The sequence below is a fragment of the Spermophilus citellus genome (assembly GCF_964194105.1).
Source record: "Spermophilus citellus genome assembly, chromosome: X".
In the NCBI taxonomy this organism is placed as follows: domain Eukaryota; kingdom Metazoa; phylum Chordata; class Mammalia; order Rodentia; family Sciuridae; genus Spermophilus; species Spermophilus citellus.
In genome coordinates, this window is record NC_138190.1 from 124,027,283 (window position 1) to 124,038,084 (window position 10,802).

Here is a 10,802-nt window from a genome sequence, read left to right on the forward strand (position 1 = left end):
GCAAGGAAGACGCAACAACAGGAATCTTCTTTCAGCCGTTTATTCAGGCCCCTGATGTTTCTTCTTCTCTTTCTCGGACGCCCCTCCCAGCCTTAATAAAGCATCCCAAGCCCCAATGCGAAGCTGCTACGTGGAGCTTTCTCATAGGGTGTTAAAAAATCACGTGCCAACTCTCCCAAATAAGGAGTTGTTTGTCACAGACCACAGCGGAGCCAGCGCCATCTTGTAATGGTGACCACAGTCCGAAGAAACGGCTCACCACAGTTCCCCCTTTTGTTTTCTAAGAACAACACAGGAGAGAGTAGAGGTCCTATCCCACTGTGCAGAAGTGGCTGCATAGTATGGCTCAGCCCCAAGGAGGCGCCTTCCCCAGATCTGAGGCCATATCAGCCGACGCTTTTCTCCGTGGGACGGGGCGTGGACGCGTCTAACCCGCATACAATAGGACATGCTCTCCTTGAGGTCCACTTCAAGGATCACTCAAGTGCAGTGCCTTGCCTCACATCCTGTATCGTGACGATGGTGGACGAAGGGGGATAGCTAAGGCTGAACTGTGGCTGTATAGAAATACAACGACAAACAAGTTGGTAACACCCTAAAAGAAAGGCACGGGTCTTAAGGCGATAGAAAAGCACTAGTGTGGAAACCCATCTGCGTGCAATGGTAGGAAAGCCGGCAGAGTGCAAGGGCTTTCCAACACTAAGAGAATAACAAGGAAAGACATGTCGATCCCAGTGCAATGTCCGTAAGACTTGGGGTGCAACGACCATGTCAAAGATTTACTGTTTAATTTGCGCAAGCCAAACTTGAGGTGAGTTGCCATTTTCTAAAGCTGCAAGAGCTTGTATGATCATAGCTTTATCGTGAGCATTGCGGGCCTTGAGGCGACAGAGAAACCACAAGCAGAGAACCATACCGAAGCAACACATTGCACCAAAAAATGCCTACCCCCACCCACTCTTTAAAAAAGGAAAAGGCAGAGGATATCCAATCGGTGAATTGACCCAAAGTTACGGGATCGACATGGGTACTGTTCAAGACAGCTATCTGGGTTAGTTGAGACTGGATCATGTCTTCCGCTGCCATGGACCAATTTCCGGCCAAGTATTCGCCAATGATACGGGAGGCATTCCTGGAATCATTAAATCTGACAGAGGTTATACATAAATGTGCACGTTGGTCAACACAGCCCAAAAGCACCAAATCAGCCAATTCTTCTACCTGAGCTTGGAGTAAATCTATTCTTTGGTTGGCAGCTAAAATCCCTGACAAAATATGTTGATTAATTGTATTCTGGGATTCAAGTATGGTGGAAGTTTGTTGAACAACTTGATTAATGGTGGCAGCAGTCTGTACTTGACTGGCCATGGCCACTCCGGCCGTGACCGCTGCAGCAGCAGATACCGCCACGGCTGTCACTATAGCAGCTGTGATTCCAAAATCCCTGCGGACTCTAAGTAGCTCAACAATGGGGAATTCGTCAGGATCCGCAGTGACTGGGATTGGGACAAAAGTTGGAATTTTCATAACCACCGCTACAGTCCAAGAACCATCCCAACACTCAGATAAGAGACAGGTAACATTAGAACAATCCAGTACCCCTGACGAGGTGTCATTAGCCAAAAGGAGTAAGAACGGGGATTGGACACAGACCATTGCAGGGGGCAATGCGGCATTATATAACAGAGAGTTGAACGAAACAGATGTGAGTCTTTTACCTCATTCACTCTCCCTAACAGTGCCAGAAACATTAGCCAGCCAACTTTTGGCTCCCAGCAATTGAGCCAGTGCAGAAATATCAGCTGAAGCCCCCTTTTCATTGGAGATCAGCCATTGAAACCAGGACCAACCCACTCCTGTAGAGGAGTTGACACTGTTGTTAAAGTTATAAACATACCTCTTAAGAGAGGGGGAAAGGGAGAAACCTTTAGCAACTTGACATTGCTCCCAAGAATGATCCTGACAAGGCGTAAATGTTGGGGGAAAACCAAGATTAGGGGTACAGTAAGGAGAGGCCTTAAAATGGGTGGCATTATAAAGACTATTAGAAGAAGGAGGCACTGGGATTAGTACCTCGGAGATAATAGCCAAGGTAGTTGTGTTTAAAGCAGAGCTATTTGCGGGGGTTCCTGAGCCTGTTTGTTCCCTTGAGACTACTTGGCTCAGCACAGCACTGAGAATGCTCCCTGAAACCTGACTGGACCACAATGGGTCCTCCCAGTTAGTCAAATTCTTGGTCTTAAGACTAATACAATGAGTGTTCCCAAGGCTGAAACAAAAAACTCCTGTGAGATTAACTTGAGATTGATTAAAAATGCTATCCACGTCCCCTCTAGGAGAGGCACAGGGAGCAGACATCTCACATGAGGTAGAGAAAAGAGTGGGGAGGACACTAGAATTACCATGAACCGGCATTGGCATTGGCCAAGCCCGTGCCACTGCCCACCACTGCATTGGTGTCATCTGTGTCATCGGCATCAGCACCAGAGCCAGAGCACTTAGCAGAATGAAGATCCTCATCACGGGATTGCTGTGGTATTTCCTGTTGCTGGTTAGCCGACGTCAAGACTCTTCTTGTCAGGCGTTCAGGGACCCACAACGGTTCCGTGCGATCCTGGGGAAAAACACATACAGATCCTCGTGCCCATGTCAGCACGGGGTCAGGGCCCTTCCATTGGCCCGTAAGAACATCTTTCCACTTAACATAGCCAATCACAGAGGGCTGAGGGGACACATGTCTATCGGCCGCAGAGCGATCATGAATATCCAAATTCAAAAAATTAATGGTAAAGAGAGCTAAGGACAGGCATTCTTTAGGAGTATGTTCAGCACCTATTCCCCCCTTTTGTTTATGTAAAGTTTCCTTTAAGGTGCGATGAGCACGCTCAACAATGCCTTGCCCTTGAGGATTGTAAGGCAAACCATGAGTAAGTTGCACTCCCATAGTAGAACAAAAAGATGTAAATTGTCTTCCAGTATAAGCAGGTCCATTATCAGTCTTAAGGGATGTAGGCGCACCCCACGCCGCCCAGGCCTCCAGGCAATGAGTAATGACATTACGTGCCTTTTCTCCCGATAAAGCAGAAGCATGAATAATTCCAGAGTACGTATCAACAGAAACATGGACATACTTGAGGCTACCAAAGTCAGGTATGTGCGTCACATCCATTTGCCAGACAACCAATGGCTTCAATCCCCGTGGGTTCACTCCATAAGTAGGGGGATGAAGAAATGTGACACAATGGGGACAGTGTAATACTATCTGCCGAGCATCTGCTCTTGAAATAGAAAAACGCCTGCGCAGTGTTAAAGCATTAACATGAAAATTTTGGTGAAACAATTTAGCCTCCTCTAAGGAGGAAGCCAAACAGATCAATTGACCTCTAGTGGCTGAGTCCGCACAGGCATTACCCTGCGATAACGGACCAGGAAGAGAGGTGTGAGCCCGGATGTGCACTGGATAAAAAGGAGCAGTGCGGCCACGGATAAGCTGTTGAAGCTGATTAAAGTAAGCAGATACATTACGGGCATCACTAATAGCTCCCACAGCCTCCAGGATTTGTAGTGCTTGCACCACATAGATGGAGTCCGAAATGAGATTAAAAGGAAAAGAACACTGTTTAAAAACCTCAATAACAATTTGTAGTTCTACCCATTGTGGATTTCCAGGAGCAAATTGATGCTGGACAGGGGGAGAATCATTAATTACATAAGCTCCCATTCCAGACTTGGAACCATCAGTAAAAATGTTAACAGCCCCCGGAATGGGACTGGATGAAGTTACTTTAGGGAAAATGATAGGATGTTCTTTAACAAAATGGAGTAACGGATGAGAAGGGTAATGATTATCAATATCCCCTTGAAACGAGCAACATAGAATAGCCCAGTTATCTAGAGTAGCACACAAGACACTAAGTTGAGCTTTAGTGTAGGGTATAATAAGAGAAGAAGGTGATTGTCCGAAAAATTGAATGCTTTGTTGAATCCCTTTAAGTGCTAATGCTGCAACAGCATCAGGATAATATTCTAAGGATTTTCCTGGGGATACATGTGGGTGAATCCATAGCAAAGGTCCATCTTGCCACAGTACTCCAGTAGGCTGCCGCATAGTGGCAAGCACACATAACTGGAAAGGTTTATCACTCTGGAGCCTGCATAAAGTAGCATGTTGTATAGCTTCTTCTACTGTCATAAGGGCCGCTCTAGCCTCTTTGGTGAGGCTACGAGGGGAAGTAAGATCTGGATCACCCCTAAGAGTAGCATACAAAGGCTGTAGCATAACATTAGAAATATGTAAATATCCTCGTATCCAATTAATATCTCCCAGCAGTTTTTGAAAATCATTTAGAGTTTGGAGATCCTGAGCTCGTATGGTGATTTTCTGTGGTCGTAATTTGTCACACCCAATTGTTGCTCCCAAATACTTAATAGAATCCCCTGTTTGAATCTTTTCAGGTGCGATATGCAGTCCATATTGAGCTAACAACTTCACTAGGTCTTTATAGGCCTCATGAACTGTCTGCTCTGATTTAGCAGCCAATAATACATCATCCATATAATGAATGATCTTGATGGAGGAATACTTTTGTCTGAGAGGTGCGAGTGTCTTCCCCACATACATCTGACACATCGTGGGACTATTAGCCATTCCCTGCGGCAACACTACCCACTCAAACCTTTGATCTGGTTCCTCGTGGTTACACGAGGGAAGGGTGAAGGCAAAACGCTGCGAGTCTTTAGGATGCAAAGGAATAGAAAAGAAACAGTCTTTAATGTCAATAACAATAATGTGCCAACCCTGAGGAACCGAGGAGAGCAGAGGCAGCCCTCTTTGAATGGGCCCCATAAGTTGCATTTGAGCATTAACTGCTCGTAGATCATGCAGTAGGCGCCACTTCCCTGATTTTTTCTTAATGACAAATATGGGAGTATTCCATGGAGAAGTAGAAGGCTGGATGTGACCCAAGTCAAGTTGTTCTTTAACTAGAGCATGGGCTGCTGCCAATTTAACCGAGGGAAGAGGCCACTGAGGCACCCAAACAGGCTCCTCGGTGAGCCATGTTATGGGTATTTGAGCCCCAGCGGCCCCTAGGAAAAACCCAGACCAAATCTGTCAAGCTTTTGATGACCTTGTACAGGATGTTTACGTCCCTGTAAATGTTTTCCTAGTCCTAGACCTGGCCTATACCCCATATTTTGCATAATCTGTTGAGACACTGGGGAATAGTCATTACTAAGAGTGAACCCCATGTCTTTCATCAGATCACGGCCCCATAGAGAGATAGGTAAATCAAGTACATAAGGCTGAAAGGTACCATTATGTCCTTCTGGATCCTTCCAGACTAGATGTCTACAGCTGATCTGAGGGGCCTGGGCATATCCAAGTCCTCTCAAGGATTGATCAGAAGTCTGCACTGGCCATCCCTTAGACCAGTCCCTAAGTGCTATAATACTACGGTCTGCTCCGGTATCCAGTAATCCCACAATAGATTTACCTTCTATGCTTAATTCCAAAGTGGGGCGATTGCTCATATCTAATGACAAATAGGCACAATTCCCTCCGGTGGTACCAATCTCATTCCCTGTCCGTGACCTTGAATCAGCAGGGAAGTGATTATGTAAGCTAGGCAAAATTAGCAATTGAGCAATCCGATCCCCTGGGGAGATGGACACAATGCCCCTTGGAGCTTCCACCATAACCTTTATTATCCCTACAGTATCAGGACTTATGACTCCGGGGAAAACATGAAGACCTTGTAAAATAGAGGATGCACGTCCAATTAGCAAACCTACAGTGCCAGGTGGTAGAGGCCCTGTAAACTCAGTTTCCACCAATTGGACTCCCATCTTAGGTGTTAATACGAGTCTGGAGGTGGAACAGAGGTCCAATCCCGCGGCACCTGTAGTGGCTCTCCGCGTTTCATGGGATGGCGTAGAGATGGCCATGTCTCGGGTTCGGGTGTGACATTCTCCACTGCCCCATATATTTGTGGGCCCTGGGGTCGAGGGCCCCGTCGGCCGTTTTTTGGCCCAGCTGAAATAGGCTGTCCATGGATGTCCCTCACTGATCTACACTCTCTTGCCCAATGCTTCCCCTTTTTGCATCTTGGACACAACCCCGGTAGACGAAGGCCATTGGAAAGGCCACCGTGAGAAGGTCCAGTAAAATTGTCTTTTTTGGAATTGTCTTTTTTGGGACATTCACGTCTAACATGACCGGGTTGACCACAATGGAAGCATGTTCCGGCGGCAGGACCGCCCCCTTTTGCAATCCGAAGGACAGCAGCTGCAAGACCTGCATTAGTTAAAGGTCCTCCAATCTCTCTACACACCTTCATCCATGCTTCTATGCCTTTGTTCTTATAAGGAGCGATTGCTGCTTTACATTCCTTGGTGCATTGCTCAAAGACCAATTGCTTGACAAGGGGCATGGCTCTATCAGGATCCCCAAAAATCTTTCCAGCGGCGTCCACCATCCTTGCTACAAAGTCTGAAAAGGGTTCTGTAGGGCCTTGTATAATCTTAGTCAAATTACCAGATACCTCTCCTCTATTTGGAAGTGACTTCCATGCCCGAATGCAAATGTTATTAATTTGATCATATACCTCAAGAGGGAATCCCGTCTGTTGATTAGCAAATCTACCTTGCCCCAAAAGCATGTCCTTATCCCAATGAGGGTGTCCCGCCGCATGGTTTTGGGCGGCCTGCTCTATTGCGCCCTCTAGCACAAATGCTCTCCAGTCCAAATATTTACCTGGGGAAACACAAGCCCGAACAAGGCTAGCCCAATCAGAGGGAGTCATACAGTATCTAGACAGACTCTCCACCTGAGTTAGTGTGAAGGCGGCATCCACCCCATAAGTGCGCACAGACTCCGCCAGAGTCTTCACAATTTTGAAATCTAAGGGCTCATGGAATCTTCCCCTATTATCATCCTGAAAAACTGGATAAGCAAGACCCATCTCAGCGTTAACAGCCCTCCATGTTTGAGCATGGAAAGCTCTCCCCGAAACACCCCCGCCATACGGCGGTGGATCCGGAGGATCACATTTCTTGAGCTCCTGTTTATTTTTGTTCCCTTCTCCTATAGCTAAACTCCCTAGCTGGCGAGACAGCCTCCCAAGCTCCTCCTCCTCATCCTCCTCTTCCTCTGACCCACTTTCACATGGGGGTGTGCGCAGCGCACTGAGATCTGGATACAATCGTCTCTTCCCCTGTTTCACGCTCCGCACACTTCCATCCTCCCGAGATACCTCACTTCCTGCCGTCTCCGATTTCTCCTCATGTAATTGTTCTAGAACTTCCTGTCCTTTAGTAAGTGCTTCCTGACATCTGCCATCTGTGAGGCAACTACGGACCATTTTCCAAAGGGGTATCACCCCGCCCTCTAATATGCCCTGCTCAGAAGCAAAGTCAAGATCTTTGCCTAATTTATCCCAACTAGGTATATGCAAACCACGGTGCAGCAATATCCAACTTCCGTAAAAATCTTTGTAAAGTACTATGTTTCACTTCCAGGCCCTTGGAACGTAACAGGCCGTCTAGGGCCAGAAGAAGCGGACTTGAAGATGCGGCACCCATGACACAGCAACAAAAGAAACACAGAAAACAAAAGTAAAAGTACACAGTGCAGCTGCAATAAAATATAAAGCTCTCTCTTTCTTTGTAGAGGAGCTGACCCCGCTTTGATCGCGGATCCCACTTACTGGGACTATCCCCGCTTTGGTCGCGGATCCCACTTACCTGGGACTAACCGGTGCACCACCCCTGACGGCTGAAAGTTCTGGTTCCCGGGTTTCGGCACCACTTGTCGCGACCCCTTGCCCGCAAGGAAGACGCAACAACAGGAATCTTCTTTCAGCCGTTTATTCAGGCCCCTGATGTTTCTTCTTCTCTTTCTCGGACGCCCCTCCCAGCCTTAATAAAGCATCCCAAGCCCCAATGCGAAGCTGCTACGTGGAGCTTTCTCATAGGGTGTTAAAAAATCACGTGCCAACTCTCCCAAATAAGGAGTTGTTTGTCACAGACCACAGCGGAGCCAGCGCCATCTTGTAATGGTGACCACAGTCCGAAGAAACGGCTCACCACAGTACCTAATCATTAACTGAATAATCTGTGAAGAAGGAGACCATAATAAAATGAAAGAGTGAAATCTTTGAGAGCTGGTGACCTTCAATTATATTTAAAGAATAGATAACATTCTTTTTTAAATGACCCCACTGTAAAAGTAAGACTGAACAAATCTTTTACTATACTTCCATGGTCAATTAATTTAAAGAAATTATTAATATTTTGAAGTTTGAAATGAGTTTCATTAAAGTATTTTTCATTAAGTCAAATAATATCTCATATTATCATGAACAGTCTCAGTTTGGAATTAGTACTTTATAGGTTAAATTGATCTGCTAGATTTATATCCATTTATTGAAAAGACCTATTTGGATAAACATTCTGAAAATCTATTATAATGATATATTAATGTTGATTTACTTCTCTGTTTTTTAGAAAACACAGAACAATTATTTTAATTTTATGAGATACATATAACATCTAAATGAATAAAACATAAGAAATGATGTGTTGCACATACACATACACAAACACACACATTGTCATATTCATGCTGGATGTTTCATTATTAAATGCCAATTCATATACTCCAATTCATGTTCCAACACAAAGCCAGAAAGCACTTTTTATGAAAGTTAAACATAACCTATTCAAAAATAAAGCATTTTATAACTTGAGCTTCAGGCAGTTTATCTGCAAATTAAATTATAAAGAGTGAGGATCTTAAATTAAAAATATTCAAATGCATATTGAACTTTAAAAAAAGCATTAATTACTCTTTGAAATAGCAGAGATAACAATGGAGTGTACATTTTTTGCTCCCTTGAACTGGCATTTCTTCACAATATTATGAGCACAGAGACATTTGCTTATTTACAATTAATATTTCTTATTTTCAAAAGCTTTGAAGAATATTTTTATGTATTTCTTGGTCACAGGTAATAATTATCTGATACTCAGAGTCAAAGAAAGAAATAAATTCATTGATATGCATATATAAAGGTTTTCTTGAGTCTCTGATCCAGGTTCAGTATTTAAGGTGTTAACCTATTATAGGGAACCATGATCTAACACCTTCCCAAGTGGCCCCCAAATCAATTTGTTTAATGGACACTAAAGAATTACTTAGTTAATAAACAGTGTAAAAGTGTTCCTTTTTCTACACATCCTCTACAACATTTATTGTTGTTTGTATTCTTGATGACTGACATTTTGACTGAAGTGAGATGAAATCTCAGGGTAGTTTTGAATATCTTTTCATAAATTTGTTGGCCATTTGTATTTGTTCTTTTACCAAATATATTTTTAGTTCACTTGCCCATTTATCAATCACACTGTTTGCTTTATTTAATTATTTTTTTTGAGTATTCATATTTTTAGTTCTTTATATTCTGGATACTAATGCTGTCAGAACAGTAGCTAGCAAAGGTTTTTCCCCATCATATAGGTTCTCTCTTCACATTCTTAACTCTTTCCTTTGCTTTTCAGAACCTTTTAAATTTGATGTCATTCCATTAATTAAATCTTGGCATTATTTCTTGAGCTTTGGAGATCATTTTGAAAAAGTTGTTGTCTGTGCCTATTTGTTGGAAGTTTGAATCATTACGAATAATAATTCAAAGAGATGTATTATGGGATTTTATCATTTATAATTTATGTATAGAGCTGTTTTGATGCACAATGTTGTGAGGGATGTTTTGAAAATCAAATACCCTTTGCAGCTTTTACAAAGACTTTCAAAGATGTATTATCAGACTAATTTTAAAACCTTAAAAACTCTATGCATTGTTCTTCATTTTGTTCATAATAGCTAACCAATATTTCTTCTTCCAGTTTCCTCAACTGCATCTAATGTTCTCATTAATTCCTATATTTACTTGAGAGAAATTCATATGCTAAGTTAAAAATTCATAAATTAAAAAAATGCAATATTTAATTCCAAATATAAATTTCTCACATTAGATTTTTTTACCAGTTGGAGTGATTGATATAAAAAATGTGAATATAAGAGTAAAGAGAGGAACTGGGATATATTTTGCCATCAAACATAACTAGTGTTCAATGAGATTCGGGAATCTAGTAGCTCATGTGATTTTCCAGCCCTTCTGAAGTGCTACTGCCTGTATAAAATGCTTCCAACTTTTTCCATAACAGAATCAATTGGAGTCATATTTTGAGTGCAACATGAAACATAGCACATCCAACTGGCAGACTTAATGTATCTAGGTCACCTAACCTTAGTTTTTGAAGAATGCTCTGCTTTGGAATCAACTTAAGATCCTCTTTCTGATCCCACAGTCCTTTACTGAATGTAAGAGACAGTGGCAGTAGGGAAATACATGTCCCATCATTGTTATTTTTAGGTAACCAAGGAGATGGTGCATTGTCCCCATGGATAAAAATTATTCTCTGTTGTAGCTGAGGCACCTCTTCAAAGATTGCCACAGTCTGATATTTCATAGCTCAATAAAATTTATAAGTCATCAATTACATGTTTTACTAAAAAACTTTAGATATTGTCTGGTACACTTATACACTCCCCTACTGAATGAAATCTTGGTGCTAGCAAGTTATGGAAATTGTGAATAAAGATGTTGTAAACATCCACATGCAATTTTTGTTGTGGACATAAGTTTTTATTACCTTTAGGTAAATATCAAGAATTATTATTGATAATTCATAGTGTAAGAATATGTTTAGATTTGTAAGAAACAACCATACTGCCTTTCAAA

At 42.8% G+C, this 10,802-nt stretch overlaps 1 long non-coding RNA gene across 1 annotated transcript; it reads right to left on the bottom strand.

Annotated features, from left to right (window-relative positions):
- Positions 1–966: 966 nt before the first annotated feature.
- LOC308639693 lies at positions 967–7,875 on the bottom strand. Its single transcript, XR_014020099.1, has 3 exons — positions 7,744–7,875; positions 2,447–2,614; positions 967–1,132 (listed from the first exon to the last, which is right to left on the bottom strand). It is a non-coding gene; the product is annotated as an uncharacterized lncRNA (long non-coding RNA).
- Between the last annotated feature and the right edge of the window lie 2,927 nt (positions 7,876–10,802).